Below are 24,097 nucleotides of genomic sequence, written 5' to 3' on the forward strand. Positions count from 1 at the left end.
AAAGGACGCCGAAGTCATGAACGACTCCGAATGCATAACGTGAATCTGTATATATGTTAACTTTCCTATTTTTGGCTTGAATACAGGCTTGTGTCAGAGCGATGAGCTCTGCTGCTTGAGCTGACAAAGTGTCAATACAGTTTGTCTCAATAACTTCAGTGTCTGTTGTGACTGAATAAGCGGCCACTAACTCTCCTGTACTTGTTCTCATGCATGAACCATCTACATAGAATGTCAGGTCTGGATCTGATAATGGAATGTCTGTCAGGTCTTGTCTGGGTTTCGTCGTAATAGTAATGACTTCAATACAATCATGTGTCAATGGGTCTGTTCCACTTACTGGTAAAAGTGTGGCAGGATTTAATGTACTACAACGTCTAATTTCTATGTGTGGCTGGAACAATGTTAGTTCGTAACCGGTCAGTCGTGCTATAGTCAAGTGTTGTGTTTGTGTCCGGTTCAAGAGAACCTCTACTGCGTGTGGTACTTGTACTGTTAATTGATGTCCCAATACTATGGCATCACTTTGTCTGATCGCTAAAGCTGTCGCTGCAACTGATTTTAGGCACGCAGGCAGAGCCTGAGCTACCGGATCTAATGTGCAAGAAAAGTAAGCACACGGTTTGTGTGAACCTGCTTGTTCCTGAGTGAGTACTGATAAGGCAGTACCTTCACGTTCTGTAACAAAAAGTGTAAACGGCTTACTGTAACATGGTGTCGCTAAAACAGGTGCTTGACATAAGGCTTTCTTTAAGCTTTCAAAAGCTTGTGTATGTTCCTGAGTCCAAGGGAGGACAGTCGATGTCGCTGCCTCCTGGGTTGTCAACTGAATGAGTGGTTTTGCTAAAAATGCATATTGGGGGATCCACTGCCTACAGTATGAAGTGAGGCCTATGAAGGCCCGTACCTCCTTTTGTGTCTTAGGTGTTGGCATGTTTATAATTAACTGGATGCGGTCAGGTGTGAGCTGTCTCCCCCCCTTGGACAGCAAGTGCCCAAGGTACACAACTTGCTGGACACAGAATTGTAGCTTCGAAGGGGACACCTTGTGTCCCTTGTCGGCCAAAAAATGTAAAACCGTCAGTGATGCTTTTTCACATTCGGGTTCGCTTCGCGCGGTGATCAACAGATCATCGACATACTGAAGCAGGGCAGTGTTAACTGGCATGTGGATACTGTCAAGTTGTCTTTTCAGTGCTTGGCTATAGATGCTGGGGCTTTCTGTGAATCCTTGAGGTGCGCGTGTAAATTTGAAGCTTCGTCCATTTAAACAGAATCCGAACAAATATTGGCTTTCCGGATCGATTGGGACGCTAAAGAAGGCGTTCTTGAGGTCAATTACAGTAAAGAACGTTGCTTCGGAATCAATAGCTGTTAGTAATGAAGAGATATCTGGGACCACGGGGTATTGTGGTACACTGCATTTATTTATTTCGCGCAGGTCAATAACTAATCGATATACTGGGGGTGCTTTCGGGTCAGTTCTTTTAAGAATCGGAATAATCGGAGAATTACATACATTGGAGTCAGTTTCCACAACCATTCCTTGTGCAATGAGCTCGTCAATGATTTGCAGCAAAGCCACTACGGCATCTGGAGGTAACTTGTATTGTCGAATTCGTGGTAATACCACTCCTGTTTTGAGTGTGACTCGATATGGTGTAATGTGCATACAACCTACATCAGTGGGGCCTTGTGCCCATAAGTGTGCAGGTAGATTCTGTAACCGGTGATCCATATCTTTTGACACGTAGTGACCTTTAAAGTCACGCAAAAATAATCGTACTCCTTCCGGAGAACAACATATTACAGCTCCTAGAGCTTTCAGTGTCTTTATACCTAACAAATTTTCTGGACATGATTTAGTAAGCAATAAGTCTGTAGTCCGTGTTAGCGGACCAACTGTAAGTGGAAGTGGTTGCGACACTTCATTAATAATAGGCTTTCCTGAAAAACCAAGGGAAATATTCTGTGAGCCTGAGAGGGGTGCCCCTGGAACTTCGTTGTGACTTATAGTCGTTCTGCTTGCCCCTGTATCAACTAAAAACTTTCTATCTTTCCCTAATACGTGACTATGTACATAAGGTCCCTCTTGATCTACAGGTACCTCAATAAGGGGTAAGCCAACTTTCCTCTCTAGGCTGTTTCATGTGTATCGCTGATAATCTGGATAGTCAGTTTGTGCATACTGGTACATCTGTTGTGTCGTGTTTTGTGTTGCGGCAATAGGCTGTGACTGTGATACTGGTACGGTCTGTTGTGAAACTGGCATAGGTTGTACATTCTGAGGTACTGGCTGTTGGATCTGATCCTGTCTCGTTGGATGCGGTCTCTCCTTGGTTTTACCCGTAGAGATATTGTGTTTCAGAACTGCACAATCGTTTATATAATGACCTGGCTGTTTACAATAGTTGCATGTCCCTTTTACAGGAACTGCTGAATTACTGGACTGTGTTGTACCCTTTTTAATGCTGTCAGCTGGAACTGACTGAGCAACGAGCATTTTCATTTTCGTGTCTTTCATACGTCTGTGTTCGTGTTCTTGTTCTTCTCTAATTCTATTCTGGTGATACTGTAACATTTGTAACATCTGTGAAGGAGTGTTAGCTTGCCAAGTGCTCTCGACTTTTAATACTCTATTCTTAACTTGGGGCAGGGAATTCTCGACTAGTTTCGTTACAAAAAGATGTGGATATGACTCGCTATTTGCCTTTATGCCACTATTAATACCAAAACATTTTTCAAATCGGGAATAAAAATCACTAGTGTCTTCATCGGGTTTCTGTTTGCAGGCTGAAATTGCACCCCAGTCTTCCTTTTTTGTAGTTAATAAACGTGGCAGTACTTGCACTAACAATCCTGGTAATGCTTTAGTTTTGTCCCCAAGCCCTCGTCCTGCAGTTCGGGCAGTCTCTGCGTTTTCTAATGCGGTCCAATCAATCTTTTGGTCTCCCACCTCCCACTCTTTTTCTTTGAGTTTCTCATAAATACCGGCAGGCAATAATACTTTTAATATTTTCATAATGTCAGGATAGGTGTAATCACCCATGAGCAACATGTCTTTGATTTCACGGTGAAAACCTGCTGGATCTTTATCATGGCTCGGTACTAATTTTTTCATTTCCAATAGTTCTATTTTAGTTATGGGCGTGTACACACACGCGTGAAAAAGAATCATCCGTATTTTTAACTGGGTGTACTTCTCGTAAGGGATTCTGTCTGTCTATGTAATACATTTTTCTTTCCATGGAGGGAGCTGAATCATGCTCTGGACATAAGAAGGCACTGTATCTGTGCCGATGTTCTAGAATTTCTTTAATTAGATCGGTACCCATACCTCTCCATTTATTTGTGAGTAATTCTATCAGTATATCAGGTAGGGGACCAGGATCGGAGTGTTGGCTTTTATATAGTATAAGGAGGTGTTGTATCATGTATATACCAGTTAAACGCTGTTCGTCTGGTGTAAGATTCAGAAACGTGTGTGCTAACGCATCATCACTGTATTTCTCAGAACTGTCAGCCCATTGTACTGCTGACCTGGCTAATTCTTGTTCATCCATAGAATCAAGCACATGGTACCCCCTTCGCTCTCGAAGTAATTTATCAGTGGCCTGGAATAAGTGTTCAGGGGTCCTAGCATTTGATATAGCTGTTTGAAAAATTCTGTTACATCCTGGATGTGTCGGACGTATCGCATTATTAAAAGATCTTCCTCAACCTACATAAGCTATCGTTTCTCTAGCTGGTAATTCTAATTGTCCTGTAGTTATTTCTGACTGTTCCTCCTCCTCTCCCTCTGATTCAGTTTTATCTTCCTCTATTCTTCTTTCATGTATTCGTTCTACTTCTTTTCTGATCTTTCGGCACATAACTTCTATACTCTTCTGTTTATCATGTTTTCCCTCTGATATATTCTGGCCCCATCTGGTAAGTACTTGTATTTCCTCCTGATCTACCTCAGGCCTATCTCTATTTCTGATCAAGCAATTTATGAAGAAACGTAACAGTAGTTTCTGTATATCCACTTTCTGGTATTCCATGGCCTCGCCAATACTTTCAGGACCTTGCCCTGTTTGGACAAAGCGATATATGTTGTCTAGATGAGCAACCATTCCTGGTAGTGTCATTAAATAGATCGAAGCTCGTCGTATACGTAGTGATGACAGCAACATTCTGTCGTGTTTACCGGGCACTGGATCATATCTACAATCTGGAAGAGTCTCATTAAATATTTTGTGATTAGCTTGAGGTGTACGTTGGAGTGCTAAATCCCTATAAGTCAATCTAGGTACTGGCGGCGGCGTGGTAAAACCTCCTGTCGCACCTCCTGAGGTGCCTAGTCCAAAAGGATTTGTTGAATGTAAATTAGAGAGTGTGGATGCAGGAAGGACTGTAGAAACGGACGGAACACTTGAAATGTGAGGAGGAGTTTGTTGCTGCGGAGGTGGAGGCGGATGATCTTGACGTTGAACGTTGTCAACAGGTGATGCGCGTTGATGCGCAATATTAACATATTCGGGTGCTGCATCGTCTAAATAAGAAGAAAGGAAAATGTCCTTTGCGGTCTTGGGATGTGCTTTAATCGGGAGTAATGGAGGTGGCAGATCTTTTGGTACCTCCGGGGTGGCCTTAGGTGAACCCTCGGCCAGAAGAGGATACATACCATTCATAAGAGTGTTTCGTTGTCTGTCTACTTGTTCTGTTTTTACTCTGATACCTTCCTCAATTAATATGTTTTCTCGGGCTTTGCCTGACTTCCCCCTACTTTTCTCTTCCTTTCTGAACTCTTTCTCTGTGCGTCTATGCGATTCTTTGCTCCATAATTCGATGGCATCTTTCTGTGACTGTCTGGCTTTCTTTTTCCATAATAATTCTTCTATTCTCATGATGCAATCTGCATCCCAGGTCCCAGCGACGGGCCATCTCTGATTCTCTGCTAAATCTTTGGTGTAGTCCACCCATAAATCAAGATCTAATATGGCATCTAGGCCATGCTTGTGGTACATAAAGTACCCTGGAGTGTCCCTAGGTGGAATGGGAACGGCTTCTTCGAGTATCCCTTTTCTAGTTTTTATCTGTCTTAATTTTGAAAAGAACGGCATCTTAAAACCTTGCTGCTTGATTCTTACTCGAACTTTTAACACTTGGACTTGAACATAATTAGTACAGTAAACACAATAATGAAAATTGAACAATCATTCATACCACGACATTTTTTTTAAAACATATTAAAACATTTAACATTTAGAACGAACAACGATAATTAAAATAAAACTAGTTACTGACATAATACTAGAGGTACTAGATAATACTGAATGTACTAGATGTACTGCTAAACATAACAGATGTACTGCTAAACAGTACAGATACACTGCTAAAACAGTGCAGACCGGATCTGTGTACCCAAACCCGTCTTGCCCGGCACAAACTAATGTGCACGTCTAAATGCGTCCCCAGCAACGGTACTCACCGGGAAGCACGGAACGGAAGGCCTCGGAAACTGGACTGGACTGGATCGGACTGGACTGGACTCGTGACATAGGTACTTCGGAAACTTCGGAACCTGGTGGGCCTCTGTATACCTCGGATCTTGCTCTCTCAGCTAGGCTCTGGTCGGGATCCTTCGCACTCCTCACCGCCTCGTCTGGGTGTTGATCGCAGCCTCAGTCACTCCCGCTTGGCCGGAGGGAGATACAGGAAATCCTGCGGGTACGCGTAGTTGTCCGTCCAGCTGTGACAGGAGACCGGGCCTGCAACGCACCTCCGGCGCGTGAGATGGGGAAGGTGTCCCTATTCGGGCACCAATTATGTGGTAAATATTTAAATTACCTGTACTATTTTTATGCGGTAAAGTCTATAAGAATAACTCAGAAAAATAAGAGGCAGAATCCGTGGTATTTGAGGTTCTAAAAAGGCTTTATTCCTTACAAGGAATTATGGTTCGAACCATGGCAATCGTATTCCATCACCACGAAGGTTCAGGAAGGGATAGGCAATACATTATTGACAGGCAATCATAAATATAGTAAAATGCATTTACAGTAAAGACAGATGCAGTAGGCGTAACAGCTGATAAGAAAGATAAGAATACACATACGTAATGAAAAGGCGTTACAATAGGCATGCATAAAGGCGTATACTAGAGACGTCATTAAGATGATATAAGTGGGTGGATCCATAAGAGAATCCTGCAATGTCAGCAGAAATACTTGGCAGAGATGCGCGCGCAGCCGCATGACGTGTGATTGACGTGTAACTAGAGGTTGAAAGGGACTTGACATTGAGCCCTTCATGAGGAGACAGAAGTCTGGGATGTCAGGACAACCTAATCCTAAATCGTATCTAATATCTTGTGTTTAAAGAACTATACTATCGGGAAGGAAAGGTCTCTCGGACAGAGTCTATTCTATACTGACTGCTAGTGCGTGTACAAGCGTCTATGTGTCTACATGAGATGCGTGGGGCATGGGCCTTCCATGGTAACAGGAGCTATGAATTACTTGCACGGAGACAGTGAGGCCGGGCCCTTTGCTCTGTAGCTGGAAAGATGTTTACCTAAACTACTAGACAGGAATGTATTGGATGAGGAGCGGAGCAGATAACTTGAAGGCTGAATAGAGTCTTGGCAGGCAACAGGCTGAGCCGGGCACCGTTAGCCGTGCAGGGAGTAAAACAAAGGTCATGGATACAGATGCGAGTCCAGGCTGGAGCTATCAGAGGCAGAAAGCAGAAAAAGGCTCGATGGCAGAATTCAGGGCCTACTCGCCAGAGCTGTGAAATAAGAAAGGTGCACCATAAAAAGTCGGTGGCCAAGCATACTTAGGAACGGAATATCCGACCCATTCATGGCGGATCTGAAAGAGGACATGTTAACGTTGGACGCACATGTATTTGCGTCTTCATAGCTGGATGTGGAGGGAACATACATGTACTTGTAGCATGTACATGGAGCCGTTGGGGTCTAAGATAGGGGACACAATTGATCATAAAATTCATATTTCCTCAGGCGTACCAAACCACATACCAAAAAAGTGGTATAAGAACCACAACTGAACTAGACACAAGGCCTAGAGCCTGTAGAATCGCTGGGACCCCAAGGAACCACCCAAGGTAGTGACACAGAGGACCCACGGGTACTGCATGCAGTGCGTAAACACAACCGTTGGTTCCCGTTATCTTGTATGGGCAATGTCGCGGTTGGAAATTTAAAGATTAGGGACACTTAGAATCGAGTCAGGACCAAACTCTTTTGGACTTAAGAAGTTCTAGGGCTAGCACCCACGGGAGCACCGGAGTACTCGAGTTACCTCACCCAGGGAAGCCGGGTGCATAGGTGTCTTTTGGTGTCAGGTTGCGTCGTCGATTGCAATGGAAGCCTGCAAAGAACTGCTGCTGCCGTGAAGAGGAGAAGTGTCCGAAGAGATCCAAGCCTGGATCTAGGATGTAAGGAACCTGAAAGCAGAGGGGACAGAGTCTGGGTCACTAGCCAGTGACCGAAGGCAGGATGGACCAATGCCCACAGATGTCGGGTGCTTCAGGTGAGTTGATGGGTGTTTTGACTCTTCAGCCACGAGGTCCAGGAGGTGTCAACGAAGTCCACGAGCCGGATTCGAGCAGTCCCACGAAGTTTGTCTTATGCTGCTGCGTCGGCGACCAGATTGGACCCAACAAGCCTTGGCAATGGCAAGTCTCAGGAATTCAGAGAAAGGACTGCGGTGCAGACCAGCAAGGTCTGAGGGACTCACCCAGTGAGGGAAAGTCAGGGCACGTCTGGGGCAACCAGGAAAGCCCACTTAGAAGAGGAGTTGCTTTCGTGGAGACCTACTAGCCAATGGGCTAGCGATTGAGAAGGAGCCTCGAGCGGTCGCACTTGAAACTTGCCCACGGGTCACTCGTGGAGTGGAGGCTAGCAATCTTTGGTGCAGGAGGTTCTCAAGGCTGGGGCTACTCGGAGCCCAAAGCACAACTTCAAGGAGGACCAGGAAGATAGTGATGCTGCAAAAGTTCACGGTGTCACGGGGTCACAGTTCCACGTCACCCACGGGCCTCAGCTTTCCTGTGGACTCAGGGTAGCCTCGGGGATGTCTGGACATCCACCTCTAGTGATGCAAACGCTTTGGCATCCGTAGGGAGCTTCAGCGATGCAGACCTGTCAGGTGTTTCTTTGGTGCCTGCCAAGCAGGGGAGTCACTCCTTGACCCCAAGGGAGATTTCTTCAGTCTTCTAGTCAGGATATAACATCGAAGGTCCAGGATATATGATGCAGAGTTTCGTCCAGGGTAATCTAAAGTCTTAGGGACTGGATTCCTATACTTATACTAAGTTTAGGGGATGAACTAACTCTAAGGCCCCACCTATGGGTGGGTTTGGAAAGAAGGGTGGTTGCACCCATTTCCTTTGTCCAGTTTCACGCCAGAGCAGGGGCAGGTAGCCCCTGCAACCGATTTGAACTGGACTATACACAGGGACACCAAGGTGCCGATCACGATCCGGTAAAAAATTTCCCCGTACGACTCGTATCCGGTCTTTTTATCGTACGAATCGTACAAGTGGCGTACAAACTGCCAATCACGATTCGCATGGTAAAAAGTCCATACGAACCGCATTGGGAATTATTCCCCACACGTCCTCGGGTCGGAAATTGTGTCCGACACGTCCTCGGACGATTTACCGTACAAATGTGAAAAGTGAAGTCCGACCGCGGAATCACGATCCATCCCGTGCGTCCGATGTTACAACCGTATGGAAAAAACACCGTCCGCACTGAACTCCCATAGCAACCATGGAGACATTTACCCGCATACGCGCCCAACACCCCCCCAGCCCTCCGTGTATGTACGAGACGTACCCCCACCCGTGAATGTATGGAGCGTACCCCCACCCCAACCGTGTATGTACGACCCGTACCCTCACCCACGTATGCATGGAGCGTACCCCCACCCCAACCGTGTATGTACGACCCGTACCCTCACCCGCGTATGCATGGAGCATACCCCCACCCCAACCGTGTATGTATGACCCGTACCCTCACCCGCGTACATATGGAGCATACCCCCACCCCAATCGTGTATGTACAGACCGTACCCCCACCCCAACCGTGTATGTATGACCCGTACCCTCACCCGCGTACGTATGGAGCGTACCCCCACCCCAACAGTGTATGTACGACCCGTACCCCCACCCCAACCGTGTATGTACGACCCGTACCCCCACCCCAACCGTGTATGTACGACCCGTACCCTCACCCGCGTACGTATGGAGCGTACCCCCACCCCAACCGTGTATGTACGACCCGTACCCTCACCCGCGTACATATGGAGCGTACCCCCACCCCAACCGTGTATGTACGTACCGTACCCCTACCCCAACCATGTATGTACGACCCGTACCCTCACCCGCGTACGTATGGAGCATACCCCCCACCCCAACAGTGTAAGTATGACCCGTACCCTCACCCGCATACGTATGGAGCGTACCCCCACCCCAACAGTGTATGTACGACCCGTACCCCCACCCCAACCGTGTATGTACGACCCGTACCCTCACCCGCGTACATATGGAGCATACCCCCACCCCGACCGTGTATGTACGTACCGTACCCCCACCCCAACCGTGTATGTACGACCCGTACCCTCACCCGCGTACGTATGGAGCGTACCCCCACCCCAACAGTGTATGTACGACCCGTACCCCCACCCCAACCGTGTATGTACGACCCGTACCCTCACCCGCGTACGTATGGAGCGTACCCCCACCCCAACTGTGTATGTACGTACTGTACCCCCACCCCAACCATGTATGTACGACCCGTACCCTCACCCGCATACGTATGGAGCGTACCCCCACCCCAACCGTGTATGTACGTACCGTACCCCCACCCCAACCGTGTATGTACGACCCGTACCCTCACCCGCGTACGTATGGAGCGTACCCCCACCCCAACATTCTAAGTACGGAGCGCACCCCAGGCCCCAACACCACCACCTTCACACAACATTGCGCATGTACGAGTCGTACCAAGCCAGACACAAGGACAGCACTGTACAACAAAATGGCCGAAGTACACACCGTACACACGTTAAAAACGCACGTACACAACCAGGACAAAGCAAAACAACACAAGAATACACCATTCGAATGGCACAATGCCACAAAACTTGTCCAACAAGCACAAAAACAACACATTTACTGACCTGCAACTGCCAAAATCCCAAACAGAGGCCCAAAACACAACCACTCCTTATAACACACCCACCCAAACTTCAAACACAGCCACACCCACCAATGGACCAATAAAAAGGGCCCACACACACAAACCATGAGCTTTTGCAACAGACTCACTGCTGCCAGACCCCACAGACAACCTACAGCACCATACTAGAACGTTTACTACACCTTACACTTGCACACCTTCGCACAACCACCTTCACAAACACCCCCTCATCACATTCACACACACACCCAAACAACCACATCCCACACACCCACAACCATCCACACACACCCCCCCACCATCCACACCCACACCCCTCACCATGCCCACTAACAAGAATCCAAAGTTCACTAGCCGAGAGTTGGAGGTCCTTGTCGATGAAATCCTCAGAGTCGAGCCACACCTCTTTGGAACATTGGTCAGACAGACCAGCATTTCTGAAAAAACAGCCATGTGGCAGACGATTGTCGATGCTGTGAATGCTGTTGCGGACACCAGAAGGACCAGGCATGAATGCCAAGCCAGGTGGTACGATCTGCGGAGGAGGGTCCGAGCCAAAATGACCGATGACCACAACCAGGCCAACGTCACTGGAGGAGGGCCGCCCCGCAGACCCGTACACTACCATCCCTGGGAGGAGAGGGTGATGGCCATACTGCCGGTGGTGGCAGTGGACGGATTAGAAGGACTCCGAGACCCGGGTGAGTACACAAACAACTCACCTCACATGGGGGGAACGTCATCCACAACCAAACTCACAAACAGGCACGCAACCACCCCAAGCCATCGCATGACTCAACCACACTCCATAAACATGCACATGCCACTGGCGCCACCATGCCCCATGCACCCAGCTGGACAATGCCAAGTCACAGGCCACAGAAAACACCAACACAAGACACGGTAAGCCGGATGGCGGGAGTGTGGGCCCCAAAAATCATATAGTGCAACTCAGAAGCAGACAACCATGCCCCCTGCCCATATGGCCTAGGTCACAGCCAGACAAACAGTGTGTCCCCACACAGGAAAGACTTGCCAGCAAATGGCGGATGCCTTGCATTAACACATGGGGGTGACGGCACGTTCTTGCACATGACAGCAGCTAATGAACAGCCAACACTGTGAAAGAGTGGCAGCACACACCACCACAGCAGCAGCGCAGACACAGACAATACACCCAATGGGTGCCTAGAGATCAGAAACAAACTCACATGAACAAGCCAAGGGCCATTCAAAGATCTGCAAAAAGTGTGTGCCTAGGAAGCTGGGCTGAGGTGACAGAGGGTAACACACAGAGGGAGGGAGAGGGGGAGAGAGAGGGAGGGAGACACAGGGAGACGGACAGAGGGAGGAGGCTGACACACAGAGGGAGGGAGAGGGGGACAGAGAGGGAGCGAGAAAGGGACATGCAGGGAGAGCAAATCAGCCTTGGGGGTTGTGGGAATGTCTGCTCGTCAGCAGGTGGACTGCGTGCATGTAGACAAGGGTGGCCAGTGCCAGAACCCCCCCTCTTCTCCATGGCAAAACACAGGGCCATGTCACAACCTGTGCACGAGCACAACGACAGCTACCTGCATTATCTAAGTGTGTGGAACCACTCCATGTGCCCACGTACAGTGCAACACAGAAGGCGCCAATGCACGGCTCGCCACACCTGCCCACTCCACTGCTGACTGCAGTCACAATTGATGCAGCAAGTAAGACTGTGCCACACATAGGTAAAGTCGCAAAAGCTGTGGCCAAGGGACATACCCATGCACAAGTGCACTGTGAGTGGAATGCAAGACATATCCAAATTCCCAGAGGAAATGTGCCAACTTAGAAACCAATGAAACATGGATGTTGCATGGAACAAAATTAACATTGTCTCTCTCACACACAGGTCAATGTCGTGGATCACCCCCCAACACTGGGGGGGAAGACTCACAGGACCCGGCTCGGCGGGATGACGGAGCCACCGGCAGCGACGACTCTCACCACTCTGTGGACGAACCCGACCCCGACCAACCTGGCCCCTCTGGTGTCCAACGACCTGCAGCACCTGCGTCAGGTACAACTGGGCCAACCACCACCCCCACTCCTGCCACATCCCAGGAGACACCCAGGATCCCTGCCCCACCACCACATTGCAGCCAGGCTGGCCAAGAGGGACACGGTGTACCGGGCACCCAGGAGGAGGCAGGCGACAACGCCAATGCCACCCCTCAGGGGTCCCGGAGACCCGATGTGCCCACAAGGGCAGGCCAGGTGCAAGTGGGCAGGGGTGGTGGGAGTGGAGGACGGTGGAGGTGCGAGCCTGACCAGTTGGCTGGGGAACCGGTATATTCCCATGTCCGCAACATCCTGGACACATACCGGCAGAACACCACGGGCATGGCCCAGGTTGTGTCCACCCTCAACGAGATGAAGGGGACCCTCGATGAGATCAAGACACAGCAGGCCCAACAACATGCGGAGCAACATGCCTATCTACTGCGACACCAACGGCGGATGGAGGACGGACAGGCTGAGCTCTTGACGGTGTTCACGGGAATTCACAGTACACTCCGTCGGATGGCCGACAACATGGGCAACCCTCCCTGTGCCACCAGGCGTAGAACATCACCACCCACAGGGAGGGATGAGGAGGAGGAGGAGACATCCGACGGAGCATCCCAAACATCGTCACGGCCTGCTTCTGAGGGTCCCCGCAGGAGGGCGGGTCGTCCACGGAAAAGACCGTGAGGGTCGGCGCAACAGCACCATCTCCCAGGACACCTGGCCTGGCACCTGGCCCACTGGAGCAACAGCAGCACAGCAGCAAAAGACATTCTCTGCCACATGGACTTACTGGTCACTGTCTGACCAATGTTGACAAAGACTGTGGCATGGACTCTGAGGATTTCAAATGGCAAGGACACCAACTCCCCTAGTGAACTTTGGATTCCACACACCCGGAAAGCCCCTCATGTCATACCCCCCCCCCCCCGGTACCCCAACCAAAATAAAAAGTTACACCATAAAGAGAAGATGCCTACCTTTTGCATTATTACCTTACATGTGTCTTGTAAAGTCTAACCATGCCTGAGTTCTCATTTGACTTCAACCATCCACACCCTGGGGCCTGAGTCTGGCACAGGACACACATGGGTCACATTGTATTAGGCAAGACAGACATGGAGCACCATACACACCCGTGATGGGCCCAACCAGCTGAGGGGGTGGCCGCACAACCATGCCGACAGACATTTTGAGTACAGCGACAGCCATACGCAGAGGTCAGGGATCATGTGGAGTGTCCTGGGGGGCACCCAGGTATGTGTGGACAGGTGGCAGAACCATGACCTGCAAGCTTGAGTCAGGTGGATGCAGAGAATGGTGGCCTGGCCAACATTGGATGCATTGGGATGGCACATGTCACAATACCCACACAGTCATGGACATCATGCACAATACACAGTCTAATCCCACACAAACAGCTTGCATCTTGCCACTCTACACATAGACACATAGCCACTGTCACGGAAAACCATGCCAGACATGCCGGATGCACCGTGGCAACACACCAGCATTGACTGAGAATAGGCACCTTGGAGGCATAGGGACACCTTTATTAGTCATGTATTCAGGATTGCAGAGGCAACTCGGAGTACACATGAACGGGTCATGTGGAGTAACATGTGGGTCCAACACTGGAATCCCCCTTCTGCAGCACAAATGCGTGATAGCCATGGAACTGGCACACAAGTGTCGGCTAACAGCTAAACACCCCCTGCTGCTCACGGAGAGACTGCCATACACCATTGATCCGCTGATGTGGAAGTCCCACACCATGTCAAGCCAATGCAAAGCGTATGTGTCCGAGGGCAGTGTAACACACATTGATGCCATCATCACATTCCACAATCCCATCACTGATGACTGTCAACAAGTCTGACCATCTATTCAGGTGTACCCAGCAGCATGTCATGTGTACCATGGTGATGCGACATGTCTGCAGAGGAACCAAACATCGACAGGGGCAGTGTGCATACATCGTAAACAACTGCCACACCCAATACACCCCTGATGCATCCCTTACCCTAAGGAGACTTCCAAACTTGTCCGTGCGTGTAACGCTGAGTCAGCACACGATGACGTGTCCATGAGGAATAGCAGTGCCACAACAATGCAAGCAGCAGACGGCATGCACAAGTACCTGGGGAAGAGAGACACACAAGAAGTCAGCCACAAAAAGCACAGCCACTTGCATGTGCATGTACTCGACACATGTATGGATGACAACATGCTAGGTCACAATTATGACTGGCACCATCACTCCAGTGACACATCCACACACACACCTCTGACTCAGGTGCCATACATGCAGATGGACACACACATCGCAACACATGCCACACGGGGACCAATGCGTGCACACACAGACACTGGTACTCACCACTAAGCAAAGAAGTCGCGTATGAGCCGAGTCCGGATGTCCTCTTGCGGAACCACATCCTCCACATCACTAGCCCCATTGCCAAGACCTTCGTCCTCCACGGGTGGATGGTCCTGATCATCTTGATCCAGGATGAGTGGCACAGCTTTCTCAACTGCCATGTTGTGCAGCATGCAGCAGACCATGAAGATTTTGCAGACCTTCGCCGGGGCATATGGGAGGGCGCCGCCGGTCTTGTGGAGGCATCGGAATCGGCTCTTCAGGAGGCCAAATGTCCTCTCTATCACTCGCCTTGTCCGGCCATGGGCGGTGTTGTAGCGGAGCTGGGCCGGCGTGATGGGGTTGCGGAGAGGTGTGATCAGCCATGGCATGTTGGGATAGCCAGCGTCCCCTACATGGAAAGCACATGGACATAAGTAGGACAGGAGAAGCGGTCGTGCTGGAAGTCTACGCAAAATACAGGACAGACGGAGTGTACCCACCAACAACACATGCTCGTTCGTTGCGCAGCTGCGTCATCCTTTCAGGCACCCTGCTACGCCTCATGATGTAGGCATCGTGTGCTGATCCTGGAAAACGAGCACAGACATGTGAAATCACCATGTTGGACAGACACACCACAAGGGCATTGATGGAGTGGTAGTGTTTGCGATTCCTGTACGCTACCTCCTGTGCCTGTGGTGGTACCAAAGCCACATGTGTCCCATCTATGGACCCAATGACATGGGGCATCCCTCCCAGGGCATAGAATCCACGCTTGACACCAGTCAACATTTCAGGGGTTGGGAAATGGATGAACTCATCCAGGTGAAGCAACATGGCCTCTAAGAAATCATGCAGCACACGGCAGAACATGCTCTGGGACATGCCACTAACATGAGCAATGGTATTTTGAAAGGTACCCGTGGCAAGAAAATGTAGGGCTGCCATTACCTTCAGCTTGGGTGTCAGTGCCTTAGGATACCTGTGCAGCGGTTGCAGGTGTGGTGCCAGCCTCGCCGTCAACTCCAGAATCAACGGTTGGGGGAAGCGGTAGCACCGGATACAGTCATTCTCCCGCATGTCAGCCAAGTCCGGAATTGCTCGGGGAAGAGGCGGCGCTCTGCAGTAATTTGGAAGTGACAAGGAAGAGTGAGTGCACTGCTACAACAATTTTTGGGTGCTGAGCACATGTTAATCTGTCAATACACATATGCGACATACGGAGTGAGGTATGTGCCACATGCCCTGGACACGAATGGCTTCCAGGTGACACTCCTACCAAGACCCAGCTACACACGGAGATTGTGAACCTCCACATACCATGGCATGGGATTAGCTGTGTCCCAGTGTAAGTGAACAGCCAGACGCAACACAGGAGTGACATACATCAACACATGAGCAGAAGTAGGATGTCGATTGCAGAGACTGGTAGCGGAACACTAGAGCCACAGGTCACATGACATTACACTAGGACAGCCCACACACCTTGCCAATAAGGTGTACATGTAATGACTCAGCACACATTCATAGAGAGGATGCAGACATGTCCTTGTTACGCTACTCCGTGTGCCATGCATACATACGCACCTCACATCCGATACCACATGTGGCCTGGTGTGCGGAACAGTGTGCCATGTCCATCTACACACAGACACATGTTGGTTGCTGCAACAGCTGATGCTTTTGAGGGAGCTCCAACATCAAGCAAATGGCCACCCCCCACACATACATGACAGTCACATCGTGCACCGTGGGTAGTCACATTTCTGGTGTGGTAACCCCAGTAGCGGGCATCAGGGGACACTTGCGTGTGTTGTTGACTGTGCCATGCCAGTGACGCTCATCCCAAGTGTGCAGTACGACATGCACACATGTCAAAGGAGTTAAGACCATGCTTGGCACACATTGCACCGTCACACATAACATCTGTACTCATCTCATCATACATCTGGTGCCTTCTCCACTCAGGAGTAATGTGCCACATCACAGCCTTTCACACCTGTGCCCCACACATGTAGTACTGCCCAGACAATGCCTCGATGTCCATCCATGGACAAGTTTGTCAGCCCTATTCCTTCCTGTGTGCTGCCTGTCACCACTGTGATGTGTGAAAGGCACCGTACTTTCGCTCAGAGGGCCTATGTACGTTCCCTATCACCATGGGAGTACGCTCACTATCACTATGAGTACGCATACGCGAGCACACCCATAGTGATAGTGAGCGTACAGGCGTGTGTACGGTCTGTACCACTATGAGTACGCATACGCTAGCACACCCATAGTGATAGTGAGCGTACAGGCATGTGTACGGTCCGTACCACTATGAGTACGCATACGCGAGAACACCCATAGTGATACGACCGTACACACGCGCGTACGCTCACTGTCACTATGGGTGTTCTCGCGTATGCGTACCCATAGTGGTACGGACCGTACACACGCCTGTACGGGCCGTTGCTATGCATTTGTGGTGCCCTAGGGCCCCGGTACGCACCGTACCTGTGTGTGAAACTCCAAATTACATAGGGGACACATGAGGGACAAGTATAAAGGCCTACATGCATGCTGGTTGTCATGGAGACCAAGTTTAAAGTTTGAATTTTTTTAAGCAGGTGCACAGCAGTAGTCAGTTTGAATGAATCTACTTTGTTGCAATGTGGTTCTGGAGTTGACATCATGCTCAAGAAAAAAACACAATAAGAACCTAGCGGTGCTAGGTTTGAAGGGATTGGAGGAAACATAGGATGCAAATGTGAGTGACCAATCCCTCTGTACTCCTGTGCATGAAACAGGCCAGCAAGGCAGATATAAGGCAGCCAGGTCCCATGAGGGAGCACTTGCCTGCACATCTTTGTATTCGATGACCCAGCTGCTGCTACTGATTCCCTGGAACCATGTCAAGGTCTTTGGAGAGGTCACAGCCTTTCACCCTGGAGGAGAACCTGGCTTTGCTGGATGTGATCCTCTCACAGTACCCCCTGCTGTATGGCCGACCAGGGTATCAGGAGAGTGCAGAGTCTACTAGCACAGACTGTGTCCCTTGTTTGTGACTGTGACTTCTGGCATTGTGTCCAGGTGTGGCACACATGCTATGTACTGTAGGGGGGGGTCCCGGGGGGGAATGCCTGATGTCTCCCAGCCAGTGCATGCTGTGGTGCATGTATGCCGTCCTCACTTGCATTGTGTTTACTGTGACAATCACTGCATGGTGCATGCCACATTCTGCCTGTCTTGTCCTCCTGGGAATGTAGCCTCTACAGTCCTCATTTTATGATGTGGTCAGCCCAGTGTGACAGGTGACTGTACCACAGATGTGTGTTAGTTCTGTGTACCTGTGCTGAGAGTGTCCACATGATGTGTTCGTACCCTGGACATCGGTGTGTGTGTAAGTCCCCTGTCATGAGGGTGGGTGCATATGTGGAGTGTGGCACCCGGGCTGCATGAGGGATGGATATACCCTGCCCATGTGATGTGAGCAGGGAGCAGTGCTGTGTGTCTGATGTGCAGGGCCAGCCCCACACCTGTGAGCCCCCTGTCTAGTGGCACATGTGCAGAGTGAGGTTTGTCGCTGCATGTGGCAATGGCAGGTGCATGTCCTGTGCCTGTGTGTGTCTGTGTACTCTGCTGCGTTAGCGTCAGTGGCCTGTGGCATGTGACTGCTTTGAGGTGCTGCACATTATCCTGGTGTAGCTTGTGATGCACAGTGTGAGCCTCGATCATTGATTGTGTCATTGCCCTCATTCCACCTGTGTACTTTCAATGGCACGTACTGCTTTTGCCCTTCCCCAGAGGATCATGTCCCTATGACAAAGGTGCAATGCGTTGGATGCATACTATGCCTTGTTGTAAACAGCAAATTTGTTCCAATATGTCTCTCTGTGACATGTGCCTGGTGTATTGATGTAGTGTCACTTGTTTATCCTCACAGGTAGGCGCCTCTGCCAAGAAGCAGATATGGTTGACCGCCGTCAGTGCCGTGAGGAGTGCGGATGGTCGCAAGCGGCGCCTGGCCCAGGTGAGGAAACGCTGGCAGGATATCCGGTGCTGGACGCGGAGGATCGCACGGGTCCTGCTGGGGGACTCACCTGAGACCCATAAGAACCGCGGGTGCCGCCGTCTGACCCACATCCACAAGCGTGTGCTGGCGGTGGTATTTCCAGACTTGGACAGGCGCTTACAGGAGAAGCAGCAGCAGGAAAGGGGTAGGTACATGTGTGTTTGTTGTGTGTCACCAGCATTTGTAAGTGCACAGTTGCATGGATACACTGCCAGGGTTTAAATGTCCTGTGCAGATCCAGTTACCCACAGTATAGCGGTGCTCTCCTGTCTCCCTTCCCCTCCTTGCAATGTGTTCCCTGGTCTGTGTGTAGTCACTCCTTCACAAGGTAATGTAGGCTGGCGCTTTCTCCACGTGAACTATGCCTGTAGCATCATGCGTGGGGGTGGTGTGTAACAGGTTTTGGGACCTTGCCTGTGCCCTGTCCAGTTCAGTACATGTGGGTTCCATGTCAGTTGGCACTGATGCTGAGTCCAGACATGGGAGTTAGTCTCTCAAGTGTCATGCCTCACAGCACGCATATCCTATGTTGTGGCCTGTGACATGATGTGCATGAGTGTGCGATACGCATAGTGCAGGAATGGTGGCGTGCGTTGCAGTCATTCCCATTCAGGACCATGGAGTTGTGTGGCCACTACTATCCCCTGGGGCATGTTTTCATAGGTGTCATGTGTGTCATCACAAAACGTGGACACTCTCAGTGTCTACAGCATAGGTTGTGCTCTGTGCCATTGTCCCCTGGCACCATATATATTGACGTAAAATGTAGTACAAGTGTCCACTGTACAGCCTGACCTGAATTTCCTTGTTCATACTTACGGTGGCCAGTGCCTGTGTGTCTTGTTACAATCATCTGATGATGGCCATTTGTACATGATTATTTGGACAGGCGCACCTTGGGTATTTGGCGTCCAATCTTGCATTTATGCAGCCCCTGTGTATTTCACCCAGACTAAGAGATTTAAGTGCCACCTGTGTCTCAACAAATTGTCTCATGTAGGGGGTGGTTGGTGCGGGCAAAGCCTACATGTCAAAACCAGAATTCTCCTTTCTAGGTCCGGCCAGTGTGTGACGTTAGCCTGTCTATATTAGCTAGATCACAGTGCCACTAGAGTCTCCTCGTATCGGGGAGAGAATAGTTATGGGCAACCTCAGAACATGACAATCCTGATCCCTCAGAATCGTAGAAACAATATGCTATCTTTCGCTCAGTCATTCGTGCTCACTTAGTTTGTCTCAGAGATACACTGAATAAACAGTCTGGGAATTTGAATAAGTATTTATTGAACGGTTGTTATTCTAGTGCAGTATAAATGAGCTGCAACAACCATTAGACAGTAGCAGAGATATATGATTAGCAGTACTATGAAAGTAAAGGAATGGTCGAGTTCTACCATCTTCAGAAATCATGAATATATACATGTTTATGAAACACATGATAAAAGTGCGTACTCCTACGATGTCTCCCTAACTAGATGTACCTAAATGTACCTAGCATCTGTGTAGGCATTATGCCAAGAATCCCTCTAGGATCTAGTCCACCCCATTACCGAAAGTGGTCTAGGATCTGGACTCGCTGGAACGCATATCGTGGCTATATATGTACCCCACCAGATGACCCCGAATGTGACAGTCCCCCCTCAAAATAACTTCCAATTATCATCCTCCTATGTTTATATACCTTGGTATCGCTGTGTGCCCTGTCATTGAACTGTTGGAACTGTACCTATGTTGAATATGCTGAATATGTTTAATAAAAAGAATTTATAATAAATAAAAAAAAAATAAGCTGCTCATTTTTTTCTTTGGCAGCTCATTCATCTTTATTCCTTCTGTTGCAGATATTAGCTCCCCATGAAAATCACAGACCGCCTCTCCTTTTTGAAATATGCGTAATTCAACGGCCTTCCTTCTTCCTTCTTCGTCAACAACAGAGACTCCACTCCACCGTTGGTGACTCAGACATGAGTTAATTTGTTTATCACCAGTTGGAGATGTGCTTTCTGTCATCGGTTTCCAATTCTGGATTAGCTCTGCAATCTCTGGTACATCATTGCATTGCATTTGATTAAAAAACTTTAGTACACATTTTTCTCTTGGTTGCCTTTGCGGGAACTGTTCTGTGATTTAAAGAAACAAAATAAATTGATATCAGTTTCTAAAATTTTAACTTTTCAATATATTTCAGCATCTCTAAATGTTTACTTACTCATTGTTTCCTCCTTTCTTAGAAGTTGCTGTTTCAGTCTCCACTTATCATATGCAAGCCTCTCGTGAGCACCAACCAGTGCACTTCGGTCTTTTTTAAATGGTGGATTCCCATTCAAAGTCACAGGAAATTCTTTTTCAAAATGTATGAATACACAAATACTAGTGTTTTTGGGTTTAAGGGAGCAAAGTCACTTCTTCCACCCAGCCCAAGGTGCTCAAAATTGGGTCGATATCAGGTTTTTCCCTTGGCTGGAAGCTGAAAAAAAAACTTCAGATAATACCAAAGGTAGATAGATCACATGAAAGGATCAGACCTGACCTTTCTAAGAAGTGTATTTATATCTTGTGCACTTAAACAGTGTCTCTGATATCCAGCCTGAGCTATTTGACAAATTAGCAAACCTCGCTAGAAGCGCTCACTATTAGCGAGTTTTGCTAATTTTCAGTACCAACTCTAATGACTGTTTGCAGGTCCCTGTGGCCACCAGGACCCCATAATATATCTCAGGTGATATAGCAAGAGTGGCTAGGGCTCATTTCCAGCCTCCAGTTACATGTCTGACTCCTATTTCTGACATTTTGAGGTGTTTGGTGTCAAACTCATTTTTCCATTACAGGCCATAGAGCTCAGAGTCACATCACATTCCTAGTTCAAGCTGGAAAAAAACTTCATATGGTATCAAAGGTATATACACCACATGAAAGCATCAGACCTGACCTTTCTAACAAGTGTATTTAGGTCTTGTGCACTCAAACAGTTTCTCTGATATCCAGCCTGAGCTATTTGACAAATTAGCAAAACTTGCTAGAAGTGCTCACTATAAGCGAGTTTTGCTAATTTTCGGTATCAACCCTCATGACTGTTTTTGGGTCCCTGTGGAACCAGGACTCATATTATTCCTCAGATGATAAAGCTTCAGAGTCTGAGACCCAAATGTAGCATCCAGCTACCTGTTTTAGTGATATTTGTCATTTTTTTAGGTGTTCGGGGAACAGAGTCACTTCTACAGAAGGCTATGGTGCTCCAAGAGGTCAAAAAATATATAATACAAAATCATTAAAAAAGTATATAGGTACAATTGCAGTGTGTGGAATGCTATGTGCACTTACAGTGTCCTAGGTACCTCCAAAATGAATTTCTAACACTTTTGAAGTCTACCTAAAGAAAAAAATGGCTAAGTCCCAAAATATTATTGATGCATCAAAGTGTTAAAAAATGCTCAAAAATTGATTAAAATACAAATAATTGAGTGTTACAGTGGCCTAATTACATTATAAACACACAATGAATGAAACAAAATGAATAGTTTCAAAAATAAGTTCGGGGGACAACGTCACAGTTGTGTCCGAGGTCGTGGAACTCTGAGCTGGGTAAAACTTCAGCTTAAGGGCTCTCCCCATGGAGATCAAAAATATTAATACATCAAAATCATTTAAAAACTATGTAGGTGCAATTGCAGCTTTCTGAATGGTATATAAGTGCATTTGCACTTTTCTGTGTATTTCCAAAATGAATTTCTAACACTTTTGAAGTCTCCATGAAGTGAAAAATGACTTAGTCCAAATACATGATTGGTGCATCAAAGTGTTCAAAAACGGTCAAAATTGGGATAAAATGAAAAAAACAAAGTGCTACAGTGGCTCAATAGCATGCTAAACATATAATGAATGATATAGAATGAATAGTTTTACAAAAACATTGAAAATTGTTCTTTTAAATTTCAGGGGGACAAGGTCACGGAAGTCATGGAACTCCGAGCGTGGTAAAATTTCAGCTTTCCCCCCTTATGGAGGTCAAAAATGTTATTACCTCAAAATCATTCAAAAACTATATAGGTGTAATGGCAGTGTCCTGAATGCTATATAACTGCATTTGCACTGTTCTGTGTACCTCCAAAATGAATTTCTAACACTTTTGAAGTCTCCGTGACCTGATAAAAAAAGGGTTGGAAGGGGGTGTGAGTTCTTTGTCAGGCCTAATTTATGTCCAGCGACCGTGGAACGGAGGTGGCAGCTCCGGCAGTTAATTGGACCATTGCAGTCTAAGGGAGCTCAGGTGTTTTTGTTGTTTCCCTCAAAGCTAAAAATCATTTTTCAGGGTCAGACAAAGTTTTTTGACTCAGAAATTCAGGCTAAGGTGTATTTGGATTCATTGTAAGGATACAGTTCTCTCTCACTGCTCTTGATTTTGATGTCTTTTTCAATGGAGGGTCCAGGGGTCCTAGGGGAATGTGTTTGTTTTTAGGGAAGCACTGCACCACACAGAAAGTATTGGGTCTCTTGCTGTAACCCAAAATAAAATGTTTTCTTGAGTTTTTTGGTTCTCTTGTTGCGCTACGGTTGCGGTGCTCATATATCTTTGCATGTGTAATTAAGGGCTTGTTTTTTTGGCTTTTGGTTCTGGCAGTTGCACAGGAGGGGACGGGTGGTTAACCAGCCTTTTCATCGAAAGGACAGAGTCCTTATGCCTCATTTGGGGGGGGGAGGGAGGTAGGAGGGACGGAGCAGGAGGGGGGTAGGGAGTGATCAAGGGGGTTAGGGAGGGTTGGGGTTAAAAACATTAAAAAAGAAGCTGGAACTAACAAAGTACTCATGGTTTTTACACAGCATGTCTTTTTCTTGTTAAATGCAAATATTTGTGGAGGAAGAGCTGTTATTTTTATTGTTTGGTTCTATTTTTTTCAACATAGATGGCACAGGGCAAAATTCGTAAAGGGACTTGGAATATCTGTGGCCTCAATGATGGCAAAAAGAGGGGATTATTCTCGAAGGTTATCCAGGCTTTCCACCTTGAGGTGGTGTGTCTGCAGGAAACGCATGTATCTTGGAATGATCGGGCATATTTAAAAATTCCTGGGTTTGACTTAGTTGTGTGCTCTCGACAATCTGCTAGGATTAGAGGGGTCGCAATTCTTTTGAGACATGGATCTGGGGTATGCAGTAGAACTGCACAAGTTAGTAATGGTAGATGGGCAATAGCTGAGTTGGTGGTTAATGGCAGCCCCATGACTGTTTGTACAGTCTATTGCTCAAACTCTGATGATCCAGCAGTTCTACACTATTTAAACGTGGAATTGGCACTTTGGCCTCATCCTGTATGTTTTTGTGGGGATATGAATATTAACCTCTTAGCTGATTTTAATTTAGGAGGGTCTCAAATTTACACTGGTAAGAAACATAGAGTTTTTAGGGCTCTCCAAGCTCTGGTTTAAGA

At 48.1% G+C, this 24,097-nt stretch overlaps 1 long non-coding RNA gene across 1 annotated transcript in view; it reads left to right on the forward strand.

The window, feature by feature from the left end:
- Positions 1–20,792, forward strand: part of LOC146776054 (uncharacterized) — a 63,938-nt gene extending 43,146 nt beyond the window's left edge. The window contains exons 2-3 of the long non-coding RNA XR_014972244.1: positions 18,544–18,817; positions 20,514–20,792. This is a non-coding gene — a long non-coding RNA (uncharacterized LOC146776054). The remainder of the gene's footprint in view (positions 1–18,543; positions 18,818–20,513) is intronic.
- The last annotated feature ends 3,305 nt before the right edge of the window (positions 20,793–24,097 follow it).

The sequence above is a fragment of the Triturus cristatus genome, chromosome 12 (genome assembly GCF_964204655.1).
Source record: "Triturus cristatus chromosome 12, aTriCri1.1, whole genome shotgun sequence".
Lineage (NCBI taxonomy): Eukaryota > Metazoa > Chordata > Amphibia > Caudata > Salamandridae > Triturus > Triturus cristatus.